General features: G+C 33.5%; 1 protein-coding gene across 2 annotated transcripts in view; it reads left to right on the top strand.

Annotated features, from left to right (window-relative positions):
* The window catches only part of LOC126747943 (G-protein coupled receptor dmsr-1-like), a 518,114-nt gene that overhangs the window by 45,268 nt on the left and 454,934 nt on the right, over positions 1-17,912 (top strand). The window contains exon 2 of one of the 2 annotated variants that reach the window (XM_050456930.1): positions 666-787. The exons of the other annotated variant lie outside the window; for it this stretch is intronic. The gene's annotated coding sequence lies outside the window, so the exon portion shown is untranslated. The remainder of the gene's footprint in view (positions 1-665; positions 788-17,912) is intronic. 2 annotated transcript variants of the gene reach the window in all.

A 17,912-nucleotide genomic window follows, 5' to 3' on the forward strand; every position in this document is an offset into this window, starting at 1 on the left:
ATAATAATAATAATTAGTTTTTTAACAAGCCCACCCTTTTTTGTGTTTATAATATTTGCGATGAAGAAGCAACAAATAACTGTTATAAATTGCCAGTAAAGCGGAAAATTGGAAAGAGTGTCGCTATACACTGGTGTCGGCATTTCCAGTGTCAAAAAAATTCACAAAGAAGATGTTGAAAGGATGGAAACGGACCCCAATAAAATGCTTTCGACTCCAGGAAAAAAAAGATCCAGCCAGTCCTTAGTGGAAAAGGACGAAAATTTCGACTTCCAAATAATAAGACATCTTATTAATAGGTTTTATTTAGAGTTTAAGGTTGTGCCAAGCACAAAAAATTACTTCAAAAATTGCGGGAAGATGGCAACTTTCCTTATTGCCGAGAGACACTAAGGAGATTATTTGGCGTAAATGCCAAAATAAAAGAAAAATGTTGATGGAGCGGCCTAATATCTTAACTCTGAGATATAAGTACCTTCGGGAAATTCGAAAACATCGGCAAGAGGGACGAAATACTATTTATTTGGACGAAACATGGATAGACAATGACCTGACTTTTAAGAAATGTTGGCAAAGTAATAAAACCTCAATTTCGGCACCAATGGTATGGTTTTCTATAATAGGGTTGCGGCTAAGAGCATCTACATGATTCATTTTTATCCCAGGTCTATACTCAATGGTAAAATCAAATCCCTGCGTACTGAGCCACCATCTACCTATACGAGGAATAAGGTCCCGCTTCACTAACGTTGTTCTTAGTGCATTGGAATCGGTGATAACTGTAAAGGTAATACCTGAATGTAAACTCTGAACTTTTTCAATGAGCAAACAACCGCCAGAGTTTCCAGTTCGTAAGAATGGTAAACTTGTTCTTCTTTCGTCGTTGCTCTGCTAAAGTAATGTACTGACTTTAATTCTCCACCATTCTGTTTCTGCAGTAAAATCCCACCTATGCGCCATTTACTAGCATCGGTATGTAACTCTGTTACCGCATTTCTATCGTATATAGCTAGAATTGGTCTAGCTGTTAATTTTTGTTTCAATTCATTAAAAGTACGTTGTTGTTCATCGCCCCAAATAAATACCGAATTTTTCTTTGTTAGGTTTGCTAGTGGTTTTGCAATAAGAGCAAATCCCTTAACATATTTCCTAAAATAGCTAGCCAAACCTAAAAATTGTCTAACAGAATGAACATCAGTAGGCTCTGGAAAATTTGTTACCGCTTTTATTTTCTCTTCTCCAGGCTTAACGCCTTCCTGAGAAATTTCGTGACCTAAATAAATTATTTTCGACATTAAAAATTTACACTTATCAAATCTCAAAGTCATACCTGCGTCTTGCATCAATTTTAGCATTTTTTCTAAATGTGCAAGCCCACCAGATATATCCTGAGAAGGCAGCAGAATATCATCCATGTAAGCCATGGCCGTGGCATACCTGAATGACCCAAGAATTTTATTAATTGCCCGTTGAAACACTGCTGGCACATTAACAAGTCCGAAGGGCATAGTCATATATTCATAATGACCCTCTAGTGTAACGAAAGCTGTTTAATGAAATGAATTTTCCTCTATGGGTATTTGGTGATAACCTGACGCTAAGTCTAAACTCGTAAAATAATTACATCCTTTTAAATTATCCAATAAATCATCGATTCGTGGTAACGGATATTTGTATTTGACTGTTTTTCTATTCAAGGCCCTGTAATCCACACGCATGCGAGTTTCGCCGTTCTTTTTGCGTACAAGTAGGATAGGACTCGCATAGGGAGAAGAAGATTCACGTATTATTTTATTCTCTAATAAGCCATTTACTATTTCCCTAACTGTATCCCTTTCGCAAAATGGTAAACGATATGGTTTATAGGTGACAGGTATGTCATCAGTTAAATTAATAAACATTTTTGTGATATTTGTTCCCCCTACTTCAGTTAAATTTGTAGCAAAACAGCCTCTATATTTATTAAGTAATTCTAAAAGTTTCATTTGATCTTTCAGTTCGATTTTATTATAAGTACATTTTTTTTTATATCATTTACTGTAAAAGTTGTTAAAGGTTTTTGACCAATAGTGAGACGCTCAATTTGATCTTCTTTATCCGATATCCGATATCGGGTAAAGTTTTAATCTTAAATAGGCAACGTCAGATTTTCGTAAAGTGACCGCATTACTACCTGTGTCGACATAGCCACGAAAAATCGAATTATTTATGCGACAATCGATAAAATAGCAGGTACTACCTGAATAGAATCGTGATCTTTTGCTCTGTAAACACTTCGATGTGGACACTGGTTCGGCGTTTTTGTTTACGGTCTTGTGTATGCCCGGTCCTGTAAGTCCTGCGGACGTCCCTTGTAAGCCTTCAGCCTTAATATATTGTGATTTGCCCCACCCAGCGAAGGACCAGCGGTTTTACAAGAAAACACACGAATTTCTTTCTATTTAGAATTTACTTCCCAAACAGCTACACTACTAAATATTACACACGTAATTAACGGTTTCCCGTTTTACAAATTCACAATTTTCTAGCGACCGAAACTCAACTGTTAGGGAACGAAAGACGCGGTAAAATACGAAAAGCGCGGGAGAACGAATGCAGCGTGTGACGTAACCCAATTACAGGTTCAGAGGCGACTGCACAGAACACAAATATAGAGAAATGTGTGTTGCCTAATGAACAGACAGAAATTCTGTTGACAGCTTTATTGACGTTGTTGACAAAGACGGGGGCATCCATCTTGGGTGGCATGTGGCGGGAAATTTAAGCTTGATCTATTGCCTGATATTTAAATTTCAAGTAATTTGCAGTTGCATTACAAAGTTGATGCGTTAACTCACGAGTGATGAGATATATTTAAATTGAATTTTATTTTATTTAAAAAAAAACAATATGCTTATCATTTTAGAAATACCCACATTTAATTAAAATCGTTAATTTTAAATGTTGAGAAAAAATAAAAATATTGCATCTCAGACATCCCTCATCACTTTAATCAAGAATTAACACATCAACTAAAATATTATTTAATTTAAATTTGGTTCTTAAGACAATGCTTATTTAAGATGTTTAGCTGTAGATACTTACCAAGAATTATAAATTGGCCCGATAGATATGGGACTAAATTTTAAATAAAAAAAAAACAAAGCTAAATTTTTTTTTAAATGTTTTATTTTAAGATGAATTAAAATAAATTTAACAAAGGATTTTAAAATGCATAAAAAAGTTACAATATATTCTAAATGAAATACTGCAAACTGTAAGTATGGTATTAATAACACCTTTTATGTAAAAAATAGAATTGTTGCAGGTATAAAACATATTTTAACTGAAAATCCTAATTTCTGGAGTTTCAGAAAAAAATTACCTGCTATTTTTTGTTTCCATAAGTGTATAAAACATGATAAGAAATATGTAACAAACATACCTAAATAAAAAATTAAACATATATTTTTTAACCATCTATACAATTGCAATAAAATAATATATATCCACAAATTATGGAAAACAAAATATAAGCTCTTATAAAGACAGAAACTGAACCTTCAAATCTCTTGAAATAAATATGGCTTTTCATTGTAAATAAGTTAATTAATAATGACTAGATATAACACAAATACATATGTATGAGTTAATATGCATGTTTGTTCCATTTTATTTTTTTAGTATAAGCAAATAAAAACAAAATATGACTTTTGATTAGTCACAATCACAAGGTAAAGATGAAACAAGTCAGTGGGGTTGTCTCCAGTAAGTATGTAACATGAAACATAAGAAAACAGATTAAGACAGTGTATTGTGTATACAATATTATATATTCTATCGGATTAAAATTAAATCTCCTAAAAGTATTTCATCCTAATGATCCAAAATACATAAGTTTTCATTATTAGTAAGTATTGATTATCACATTAGTTATGATTACAATTAAGGTTCTAAATAATACCGTAAAGGATTTGATATTAGTCCATAATTTTACTTTAAGCTAATAATATGCATTTAATTATGGGTCAGTAAAAATAAAATTGGACTGTAAAAAGCATAGCATTTACTATCAAAATGTCTCAGGTAATTTAGGTATTTTAAAAAATAAGATATTACATACTAAAATCTTAGCTAAAAAGTTAAAAAACAAAATTATTCTGATTGTGTAGGTGTAGAATCATGAGTTTTAAATGAGGATATTCAAGATTTTTGTTTTTTTAAAGGCATTTTAGATTGTCAAATAGTGATGGTATAAAAGACCTGCACCTGCTCTTTTGAACCTAGTTCGCCATTTCGCTATTTGCTTTCATAAATTCATACATATACCTACCTAACAGGATGATTAATTATAATTGAACATAGAATGTAAAATTTTTGTTAATAATAATAATAATACCTAACTCATGTGAATATTATTTAAAAATCTTTTATTTTTATTAATTTTAACTATAACACTAAAAGGTGGGAACAGTAAATAGGAGAGGGTCATAAAAATAAAAAGCATAGTTCGAATCTTGGTTCAGCCCGGTGCACCTGATTAACGGAGCTAGGTTCACAGCCGGAACTGGAGCAGGTGCACCTGATCCCATAAAGGAAAAAATCTGATCTTACCACCCCTATTGTCAAATATTTTTCTGTTTTTTAGAATGACCAATACTTAAAGATTGTTGTTGTGGTTTTGAAGTTGGCTTTTGATTTTATACTTTAAATATTTATAAACCAACCAAAACTTTTTCTCTAAATTGACTAAATGACCAAGGCTATCCATCCATAAATGTGTATAACTTAAGGTGGATTAAGTCGATTAGGGAAATCAGTTTTTGAGAAGTATATCTCAATCTGTTTTCGTTAAATTGAACAAATAGGTATTGTGTTTATACTCCATGTGAATATCATTTCTACTTAAGAACCAGAAAAGTGTTTGGAGCAAACATTTTTAGTCGGACTTACAGACAAGATTTTTGTAAGGATGGATTCAATGGCAATTAAAAAAATTTATGATTTCTGTGACTGTCTGGGCAATTCCTCATATATAAACTAGTGAATAAAGGATATTTGCATGAATATCTTAATCTAGATGAAGACAAGGAAAAGGAAATACTTCATATTTTCCCAGTGAAGGTTCAAGAATTAAAACTGAATTGTAAAAAAAAAGTTAAATTGAGAACAGTGACATAGATATTCCCAAAATAGGATTAAATCTATAATTATATCCTGGAAAATGATAATACATCCAAGATACACCTAAACATTATTAGAAAACACTTAGGTATGTCATAATTGAAATTTACCATTTCTCCTGCTCTATGTAGTTGCACAATGATTCGATGTTGGCACGTTTGTAAAATAATGTATCAACCCAGAACTCAAAAAAACTACAAAAAGCTATAAAATTACTTAAAAACTTTAAATTGGAAGAAAATCATGAGGCTTGGCTTGTTTTCCACCCAAAAAAAACTTAAAAAAGACAATCGTCAAATACGACAGTTAAAATGTCACTATTTTCATATTTGATGTACGTCAAAAATTAGACAATCAGATTCAATCGGCCATATTGGGTGGCAGACTATTCCGCCCCGCCACATTCAACCTTCATACCGGTGGGCGACTGACTGACTTATTTGTCTTGCCGTGCATAAAAATATATTTTTTCGCATAAATAGCCGTTCTAAGAAATATTGACGCTTGCAGGTTGAGACTCTGTCGGCGACCTATGTATGATTTCGCGGTTTATTTCATATTAAATTAAATTAAATCCAAACACTACCCAAACAATTATTTTTTTACGATTAAAGATAATAATTATTTAAACTTACCAATAGATGTTTCTGGTCTATTTTTAAGACAGTTCTGCTCTATATGCCCAAGCATTCTGCAAAATTTGCATTCCAAAACTGGCTTCATGCACTTTGCTGCTAAATGGCCACGTTGACCGCAGTTAAAGCATTTCGGCTGGAAGTTAGTGTTATGAACTGATCGTTTATCTTTTATGATTGCTCGAAGGTCGGAAGCATTTTAATGATGTGCAGGTTTACTTACATAATTTCTTACTGAGTTGCTGTTTTGCTGTCGGCTGTTCATAAAGAATTGACAAATATTCTTCGTATAGATCTTCCGGCGTTTGGTAGCAGCCCACTCTGGCTCCATTTTGTACGTTAGTATCACAGTATAGAGTCCATGTATTAAACATGACACAGCTCTTTTTCCATAAACGTCGCATGTTCTTAGCAGTTCCATTTTTTCAAAATAATATGATCATGCTTTCATTTGGATCTTTCCTTCTATTTAGCATCGTTTGTAGACTCACGGCATAGTCAGTATGCTCTGGAAAGCTTTTCTTTATTAATGCTTTCCTTTCTTCTAAAATTGTAAAACAAAAATTAAATAAATACACATACAAACTATAACTACATAAATAAAGGTAAAACGAATGATAAACCAAAGTATGTACAAATAAAACTTACTGAAAAAGTATAAATAAAACATGAGTCTAAAATAAATTACTAAAATAAAACAAAGGACGAGTTGTTTGAGAATTGTAAAACTAAAATAAAATAAATATACATACGAAACAACAACTACACAACCAAAGGTAATATGAAGAATAAAACGGTAAAAGAAAGTATGTATAAATAAAACCTAAAAATAAAAATTACAGTTTAAAAATGTATAAATAAAATGAAACAACTAAAACTAAGAATGAAATGTTAACATGTATAAAAATAAAATAAGACATTCACACTTTAATAAATTTTCTCAATAGAGCCTCCTAAACTGGTTTAAATTATCACAGATGTTGATTTCAATTGGTAACTTATTAAATTCAATAAGTCCCTTGCTGAGTACAGACTTTAACATCTGACTAGTATTGCATCTATCAAGGACAAAGTCTGTATTATTTCTGGTGCAGTAATTGTGGACGTCTCCGAACACTGTTATTTTATTACAGATATATGTGGGTAGTAGACGTTGTTTTAATTTAAAAATAAATACATACACATTAAACACAACTCCTTGCCTGATAGGCATCATACCTATCACACTTAACATAACAATAACAGGAGTGTATCGATTGCATTTAAGGATTAGTCTCATTGCTCTATTTTGAATTACTTCAAACTGTTTCACCTTGCATTTAGGTAGGTTTAACAATAATGTGGAGCAAAACTGCAAATGGGGAACAGCAATATCATTATATAACATGAGCTTTGTATGCATTGATAAGTTTTTTCCAACTCTATTAATTAACCCAACATTCTTGGAAAATTTTCTCATGGTGTAATATGCATGTGCGATATAATTCAAATTTGCATCCAAAATTGTACCAAAATACTTTATTTATTTTTTATAAAAAATACTCTCCTCACCTACACTGATGTTCACATTGTCAATATTTATTTGATTATTTTTCGATTTTTTGGTAAAAAGGCTAAAATTTAGATTTACTTGTGTTTAAACATAATTTGTTGATACAAAGCCAGCTGAAAATTTTGGTTAAGTCACTATTTATATCAGTTACCATCTGATCAATATTGTTTCCTATTATACCATCCCAAAACTTTACCCATTGTGAAAACCGCAACTTTGCTCGTACACTTCACACTTGACAATATCTGTTTGGAGTACAACTGTCATACAGTATCTATGAAAATACACGGTCACCAGCATACACGGTCACCAGCACGCAAAAAACACGAATGAATGGAATTTTGCTCTGTATAAAAATTCTCAGAGATAAGGTGACTCGTAAGGTGAACTTCAATAATAATTTTTGGTCGTCTTTTTTTCGGTAACTGTTGACTTTGGGTATAGGACATGATACATGAAACATACGTAGAATTTCACGCGAAATTCAAAAATGAAAAAAAAGGTGCTTTCATTTGAAAAAATGAAGTTGATAGTCGTAATTTATTTTTGAGCAACCCTGTATATACAAACTTCACGTACAAAAATGCGCAACTTGAAATAAAAATCGACGGGTCCGAGCGTTTTTTTTTTCGAACACACCCCTGAATTTTAAATGAATTTAGACATAACTTTTGGGATGCACTGTATAAATCATTGTGTCATCTGCAAATAACACAGTTTTACATTTTTGTATAACTTTTACCATATCATTTATGTAAGATTTATTTTATTTTCACCCAGAAAAACACACTATTTTCAATAAACTGGTATATTAATTAACAAATTTAACTGAATATGTTGGCGTCAAACTGATCGCGGTCCGACTGACTATACATTTTTATAACAACCAAATCTGCAGCGTCGGCATACCGGGTCGGCATACCGACATACCAGGAAATCGTAGATAAGAACCGTGTTGTGCTAACACGGCCTTCCTGACACTGGGGCGTCCTCGCACCGTCATCATTGTTGGTCTGCTTGATCACAGTCAGGCTGCACCACATACCAAAATAATTACGTTCTGCATAGGGGACTTTTAAATCAAACCTGTTAAACAGGGAACTTTCAAAATTATGCCTGCTAAACAGGGAACTTTTAAAATTATGCCTGCTAAACAGGGAACTTTTTAAAATCAGGCCTGCTAAACAGGGAACTTTCACCAAACATTACAAACCTCTTCAGGCCAACATCTCAGTTGCTCCTGTGCTGCCACCGTTGTTCTACGCTGCCCATTTGTTCGCTTTAAGACATATCGTTCATTTTCAACAAACAATGGATCACCAGAAAGGGACCCTGAAACTTAGGCTTCAATTTGCCACCGCCCGCCAATTGACTATCTTGCACGGCTACCAAATCATCTACAGAGTACAACACTGCTTTAGCCCGCTTACTGTTAAAATAATCAGCTGCTCGTTCGGTGGCGATTTCTAAACGATTAATCACCTTTTCTCGGGCATTATCAGCATCGATTACATCATACTGACTTAAGATCGGTACACTTTTTAACAGCTGATCGGCGGCTTTGAGAATTGTTTTTATTGAAAAACTAATTCGTTCGTCCAGTCCTGACACATCAATAAAATTTTCATTAAAATCACTAATACTCAGTACACGATTGATGCACAGAGGGTCATGAATTATATCAACTTTACTATCACTAATTTCTATTTTGATTCCTGGTCGCTGAAGTACATCAGGAACCACGACAAAATCCATTTCAATAGTCATTTTTGGGGTGTACATAACAGTGGAACAACAACCAATAGGTACATTGACACTGTTTCCCATTCCAGTCAGATATTGACAGATGGGGTTAATTTTTAACTTTAAAGTTTTCGCCACTCCCTCGTGTATAACAGAGACATCAGCGGCAGTATCCACTAAATAAGATACAAAAATATTTTTATTCTCATTTGACACTGTTGCCAATGGAATTGACCGGATAAAACGACTGTTTTGTGTCAGTAACACTCGCTTTGGAAATCCGTGTTTGCGATAACAGTCTGCTTCAATGTGACCCACCTTTTTACAGTAATCACATGTTTTGCCGGCAGTTTGAGATTCTGGCTTACTTTCTGTGTGCATTTTCTTTCTTGACGGTCCAGACATAACATTTTCACCTTTTGAACATTTTTCACAGTCAATTTGTTTATGCCCGTATCGATAACATTTACGACACTGCCCTTTAAAACCATCCTCAGCTTGAAAATGTCCACGTTTTCGCGAATGATCACTAATAGAATAGCGATATGGTCTACGTACGTTTAAACCTTCACACATTTCGCATGCATCACATATAGCTAAAAGTTTTAACAGCTCTGCTTCACAATCTGGTGCTTGCACACAAATTCTGTTTCGAACTTCCATATTCCGAATATCAAATTCAACGAGACTTAGCACATTATTCCAAGGAAAGTTGGGAAAAAATCGCTTAATCGACGCGAGTTTCGCGTTGCCGTACTCTACTAACGACAAAAAATCGGAACTCACAATAGAAAGGCAAACGAGTACCCTGGTAGCTGGTGTACCTTGTTCTGGGAACGCAATTTCAAAATCATGTCAAAATGACGCCCAATCTCGCACAAGAGGTTTCCAGTGTTTATAGAAACGAGATGCACGGCCCCGAAGAGCATCCCGAGTTTTTGGCACAATCAACGTGTCTGATATCGCAAGTTCTGTTGTTATTCGGGTGACATCATCCATCCACTCATTAATGCTGAAAGGAGAGTCATCTGGGTCGAAACTCGATAAACGTATTTGTGCTGATGTAGCAGTATGATGAACCTCCGATATTACAACAGATGGTGCTTGTGCTTGAGTAGTTGGATCTTGCATAATATTTGCACAGATGCCGCTAGTGAACGCCTGGGCGTTGGCTGCCATCGTAGACAAAACTTCCATCATTCGGTTTTGAATTTTTTCATTAGATTTTTGCTGCAACTCGAACATTTTCAACAACGACATTTTCTCATTTACAGACAATTCACTTTGGTTTGTCACTAGTTCTTCCTCACTGCCACTACCGTCACCCGTATTGCCCGTATTCACATCGCGATTTTCACTTCTCGCCATTTTTGTTTTAGTCTGAAAATGTAATTTAAAGTTTTTAACCAAAACTAAGGTTCTTCCTTTGATTTTTAGCATAAAAAGAAGGTATCTCACTTCTGATGTAAGATTTAATTTATATTCATCCAGAAAAACACACTATTTTCAATAAACTGGTATATTAATTAACAAATTTAACAAAATATGTTGGCGTCAAACTGATCGCGGTCCGACTGACTATACATTTTTATAAAACAACCGAATCTGCAGCGTCGGCATACCGGGTCGGCATACCGACATACCAGGAAATCGTAGATAAGAACCGTGTTGTGCTAACATTTATATACAGGGTGTCCAGAAAAAGGAGGCCAATTCGCCGTCCACATATAGGGTGGACCAAAATAATGCGACTTTCGTTATGCCATTTTTAATTGGGCGCTCGGTATTCAATATACAGGGCGCCAAAATGAGAAATATAAGATAGTTTTTTTTATGTAAGTCGAGTATTTCATAAGGTATTAAATTAAAATTTGGTGTAAGGGTTTTTTGAAACGAGAAATAGGAATCCGTTCACGGATTCGCTATACCTTGCAGAGGGCGCCACCTGCGGTATATTGCATGTGTTAAAATTACCAAAACATTTTTTTTACCCCTGTATAATAAAGTTCCAGTAAAAAATTCTAATTACCCAATCTTTTCTTGTAAAAAAAGTATTCTTAGTAAATGTCCTGAGAATCCGTTTATTAGATATCTTAATTTTAAAATCTAGATATTTCTTTCTAAACAAATTGGCTGACCTCGGGCACCAGTAACTTTTTACGTACTCTTAAAGTGACAAATTTAAACGCTTCTGACGCTCTTAACAAGCTTCTCAATTACTCCTAAAATAAATTTGGTGTGTTTTCTTACAACTTATAAAACCATAATGGCTCATAGACCAAAAAATGTATCCTTTTCCGCAATGGCGGATATGGTTTTGATGTTTGGTAAGTTTTAAATATTATTGTAAACGGTAAATACCTGTGAATGCTTGACTAGGAAAATGTGACTCCAATGTTAGTTTAGCCGCTAGCACTATGCCCAGACATTACCAAACCGATTTCATCCCAAAAGAAAATATTTTTTAAATTTGATTAACCGCCTAAGGGAGACTGGAAAATTCAGCGAAAGACGTTTCAACCAGGGCAAGAGGAAGAAATTTTAAGAATTGTCGAAGAATCACCAAATATTAGTACTTGGGTTTTGGCTGAACGAGTGAGAAATGTTGAGAAAACCGAGACACATAATATTTTACAGAGTCAACAACTTTATCTTTTTCATCTTCAAAAAGTACAGGGTCTTTTACCCGACGGTAAGACTTGGTTTTTGTAGATGGTTATGTGAATTGACCAATTGGTTATGTCAAAAACCATTATAGATCATGTTATATCCAGTCATAGCGTTGGCGAATGTGGGCCCATTAATGTTAGAGACATATCATTATCAGATCATCGGCTTCTGTCATTTTATATTAAAGAGAACGTAAAAAATACAAACCTAAATTATCAAAAGAAGCTAAGGTACTGGAGCAAAAAAAATTTAATCAGGTCTTTGGTGAACATCTAAGAACAGCTAATCAAAATACATCGTTTCAAGATTTAACTGCTTTAATAAAATCTTGTAAAAATAAATGTGAATTTTCCAAAATAATTAAAATAAGGGGTAATAATGAGTGGATAAACGGGGAAATATTGGAAATGATCAAACAAAGGGATACTTTATACAAAAATAAAATAAAAAAACCACATGACGAAAATATAGAAAATAATTTTAGGTTGTTAAAAAATAGGGTAAATAATAAAATAAAAAAATTTAAAAAACAGGTATTTTAAAGGAAAGTGTGAAAAAACAGAAAATAATTAAAAAAAAACAGTGGCAATTTGTAAATAGTTTAAAAAGGGAGAAGAGTCTGGGGTAATTCTAGAAAAATTAAAAATAGACGCTAATGAAATAAAAAACTTAACAGATATTGTAAATAACTTAAACAGCCATTTTGTAGACGTAGGGAAAAATATTGTAAAAAAGCTCGAGGGTGAGAGTCGTACTAGACCGAGATATGAAATTTTCAATGATGTAGTTTGCCAAACAACTTTAGATTTAGAGTTAGCAAGCGAGCAAGAAGTTAGCAAAATCATAACTGAGCTAAACATAAATTCTGCCCCAGGGCAAGATGGTGTGACAGTTCGAGATGTACAAAATTTAAAGGACCATATTTTACACTGCTTAACAGTTTTAATAAATAATATTTTAACAAACGGCATTTTTCCTGAGGAACTTAAATGAAGTAGGGTTACCCCAATCTTCAAAACCGGCAAAAAAGACTTAATGAACAACTACAGACCAATAACTGTCATAGGTGTATTCTCAAAAATTGTAGAAACTGTAATAAAGAAAAGAATGATAGATTTTAATGAAAAACATGTCGGATTTGATCGGTTTCAGTATGGTTTTGTTAAAAATAGTAGCACACTCAGCGCAATCATGGATTTTATGGACCACATATCGGCAGCTCTGGATAAAAAACTTATTGTGGTTGCAGTATTTGTGGACCTGCAAAAGGTATTTGACGTGGTCAGCATCGATATACTTTTACGTAAATTAGACAACTTGGGCTTTAAAACAATATGAACAATTTTATTACGTCGTACTTAACGGGAAGAAGGCAATATGTGAAAGTTAATGGTATCCAGAGTTCAGTTCTTTGCACTGAGTATGGAGTGCCCCAGGGCTCTGTGCGTGGGCCACTGCTATACTCAATTTATGTACTAAGCCTAAGTGCAAACCTCAGAGCCCGTGTGTATTGTGCTTTTGCAGACGACACGGTTTTAGTGTACACTGGGGAGGAAGAGGAATCGTTGGTTAGAGAAATCAATAGAGATTTAATAACTTATTTTGACTGGCTGCTTTATATTAAATTAAAAATAAATATAGAGAAGACGAAATTTATGCATCTAAACAAAAAAATAAACATATTTCAGACCTGATTATACAAATTAATAATCATTTAGAAATTGATGAAGTAAAAAGTATAAAATATTTATGTTTAATTATTGATAATGAATTAAATTGGTCTAAATATATTACGCATATTTCCAACAAGCTGACAGCAATGATTCCTGTACTCTACAGGTGTAGAAATGACCTGCGTGTGCAAAAACCAAAAATAATATCTACAATGCCTTCTTTTTATCTCACCTTAGATATCTACTGCCGATATGGGGGACATGTGCAAAAACAAATTCTTCAAAAAAAAATTCATACTAAACAACAAAAATCTAATGTAAATATTGTACACTCAATTCATATTCATAGTCATAATACTAGGGCTCAAGGTAATATCCATAATTTTACTGTAGGGACAAACATAGGTTTACGCAATCCAATCGCACAAGCTAGTGACACATATAATAAAGTTCCTAAAAACATTAAGGAAATCCAAGTTTATACGTTGTTTTTAAAAAAAATTAAAATGTATTTAGGTGTATAGTAGAAAATGTATAACAATCCAACACTGTATATTTCTTAAGTTAATATTCTCGAGGCCAGAACTTAAAGCACTGTTTAGAGAATTAAATAAAATAGTGATGTAAATTTAAAGTTATATAAATAAAGAATTAAAAAAAAACTTGAATAATAAAAATGTGGATTTTATAGGGGCGATTCTGTTTACAGACGAAGCCACGTTCACGAGAAATGACATGACAAAAATCCATAACACACACATATGGGCTAAAGAAAAATCTAGGGCCATAGTTGAGACACATCATCAAGTAAATTTTAAAGCCCATGTGTGGGCAGGTGTTATGGATAACTTTCTTTTAAGACCTGTCAATTAACCAGGTAATTTGACTGGTGATTCATTTCTGTTTCTACAAGAAATACTGCCCGATTTGCTTGATGATTTGCCTCTAAATTTAAGACAAAATCTTTAATTTCAACTCGACGGTGCTCCGACTCATTTTGCCTTAAATGGGATATAGGAACTATTTACATCAAGTATTTCAAGATTGGTCGGGGTCGAGATGCTTCTGTTCCGTGGCCACCCCATTTGCCCGACGTTACACCTTTGGATTTTTCAATCTGGGGATGTATGAAAGACTTTGTGTATATGGCTTCGATTTTAAACGAGGATCATTTAAGGGAAAGAATCATTGCAGGTGGAGAGCATTTCAAGTTGAAACCAAATATTTTTCAAAAGCTTAGATTTTCTTTAATAAAGAGGGCTCGTTAGGGTATACAAATCTAATGGAGGTCACGTAGAACAAATAATTTAGGGTCATTATTCTATGATTTTTATTATAATAAGTAATTTAGCATTAATTTAGACAAAATTATTTACGTTTATTTTGTTACTTCTTAAAATGTATCTACAGGGTGTCCGCTAAATAATGGTACATGGAAAAACCACAGACTCCTGATGTAAAAATATTACGATTTAACTATATTTAATTATATCCAAAAGTTGATATTAACTGAGATACAGGGTGTTAAACTTAAAACTTTTTTTTTGTTTTATTCCCCAATTACTTTAACAAAAAATTGTTTGTTGATTAGTTTAAAGTTGTCAGAAAATATTTAATTAGTGTTTTCTGTGATACTGCATCCAGTTCACTGTTTTGTTGAATTTTTAAATTTTTCGTAAGTTGAGAAACAATGCCGAGGCACAATCTTTTTTTTGAAATGCCGAAATGAGGGATATGCTGTGTGTATATGCGCAGGCAAATTTTAATGAACGCGAAGCCTATAGACGATATTCAGAACTCTATCCAAATCGAAGACAACCTGATTTCAAGATCTTCAAAAATCTTTACGATCGATTAGGAGAAACAGGTACATTTCGACCTAAACGGAATTCCGCAGGGCGTCTGAAGGTTATAACTCCAGAACAAGAAGAAGAAATTCTGGTCCGCGTGGCTGAAAATCCGGAAATAAGTGCAAGACATGCTGCTGCGGCAACTGGAGTAGGCAAGTCATCCATTTGTAAAATATTTCACGAAGAGGGTCTTTATCCGTATCATTTCACTCCTGTGCAAAATTTATTAGAAAATGATTTTGCGCCCAGGATAGAATTTGCCCGTTTTTGCCGTGCCCAAATAAATGCCGACCCCATGTTTCTGAATAAGATACTATTTACTGATGAAGCAACGTTTACACGTAGAGGCATTTTCAATTTTAGAAAAAAACACACATGGGCATTACAAAATCCACATTCAGTACACGAACGTCATTTCCAACATGAATTTAAAATTGATGTATGGTGTGGTATAATCGATAATCATTTATTGGGCCCTTTCGAACTACCGCCCAATTTAAACGGGGAACTTTACCTTGAGTTCCTAGAAACACATTTACCAGTTTTTGCTCGAAGATATTCCGCTGGAAATAAGGCAACATAAGTATTTCATGCAAGATTGTTGTCCTAATCGCTGGATAGGTCGTGGGAGCCAGAGCCCATGGCCGGCGCGAAGTCCCGATTTTAACCCGCTGGATTTTTGTGTATGGGGCTATATGAAGTCGCTCGTTTACAAAGAAATAGTGAATTCCAGAGAAGAACTATGGCAGAGAATTTTATATGCTGCACAAAAGCTACGAAACGAACAATAATTTTTTTAAATTAGGAGATCTTTCAGCAAAAGAACTGTTAAATCTATTGAAGTGAATGGTAGACATTTTGAACAGTTTTTGTCAAAAGCAGATCTATTTTTTTACTAAATCTCGTCACAGTTTCAAAATGGAAAAGTTATCAGTCGCATAGTTAAGTTTGTTTTCGTTAATGTTATTTTCTTTCAATAGATTTTCTAGTGTCATAGTTATTTTAAATAAAGTTAATTAAATGATAATCCAATTTTTGTCTGCATTATTCTCAATGACTTATACTAAAACATTATTTATGATGTAAAAAATGATTGGTAAAGAGTAACAAGACAATATTGCTTGCTTGAGCTGCTGTACTAAATAATTTGAAGGCAGATATCTCGAAAACGGCGACTCTGAGCGACCCGAAAGTAGTATACCTTTTTTACTTTTAAAAAATGTGAAAAAAGTATTATTTTCAATAAAAACTTAAATACAGTTAAGCACAAAAAAGTTATGACCTTATGAAAGAGAAAAAGATGTCGCAGACAGCGCCCCCTACGTTGTACACTTAATTTGTTAAAAAAATGAATTTCTCGACCTAAAAAACCCCAACTACAAATTTTTGTGAAAAAAAGTTAACTTTTGTTAAAGTTATTGGGAAAAAACAAAAAAAAAGTTTTAGGTTTAACACCCTGTATCTCAGTTAATATCAACTTTTGGATATAGGTAAATATAGTTAAATCGTAATATTTTTACATCAGGAGTCTGTGGTTTTTCCATGTACCATTAATTAGCGGACATCCTGTAGATTTTAAAATTAAAATTTCTAATAAACGGATTTTCAGGCCGACATTTACTAGGAATACTTTTTTTACAAGAAAAGATTGGATAATTAGGTTTTTCTACTAGAACTTTATTATACAGGGGTGCAAAAAAGTTTTGGTATTTCTAACACATGCAATATACCGCAGGTGGTGTCCTCTGCAATGTATAGCGAATTCGTGAATGGAATTCAATTTCTCGTTCCAAAAAAGCCCCTCACACAAAATTTTAATTTATTATCTTATAAAACACTCAACTTAAAAAAAAACTATTTTATATTGCTCAATTAAAAAATGGCATAACGAAAGTCGCATTATTTTGGTTCACCCTATATGTGGCCGGCGGATTGGCCTCCTTTTTCCGGACACCCTTTATAATGATTGATTCCTTCTCTATGATTGTGCCATAGCTTTTGTTAAACCATTAACCTTCCTTTTTAATTTAGCGTTAAAACAAGAAAGCTTTCCTGATCTTTGGAAAATATCTAAAATTATCCCTGTACACAAAAATAGTGACAAAAATCATATAGAAAACTATCGCCCTATAACAATAATTAATAACTTTTCTAAATGTTTTGAACGTGTTCTGCATACTGCTTTATATCAATCAATGAAACATCTGATTGACAGTAGACAACACGGTTTTATGAAGGGCAGGTCTACCACAACAAATCTAGTTTCTCTTACTGAATTTATAACTGAATAACTGAATCAATAAATAACAACTCTCAAGTCACGTCATATATATGGACTTTTCTAAGGCCTTTGACCGACTCGACCATGGCATTCTCGTTAACAACTTCGATCGAAGTTATGAATTTTCTTCCGGCCTAACGAATCTTTTTAGATCCTACTTGAGTGAACGCCCCCCAGTACGTAGAGTGCTATGGTCGAAGCTCGGCAAAGATTGTTGCCGCTTCTGGAGTCCCACAGGGCTCAATTTTGGGACCGCTTTTTTTCAACTCATTTATTAATAAAATATCTGATGAACTTTCTGTAAATAGTCTATTATACGCGGATGATAATAAAGTTTTTTATAGA

The sequence above is a fragment of the Anthonomus grandis genome, chromosome 2 (genome assembly GCF_022605725.1).
Source record: "Anthonomus grandis grandis chromosome 2, icAntGran1.3, whole genome shotgun sequence".
Taxonomy (NCBI): Eukaryota; Metazoa; Arthropoda; class Insecta; order Coleoptera; family Curculionidae; genus Anthonomus; species Anthonomus grandis.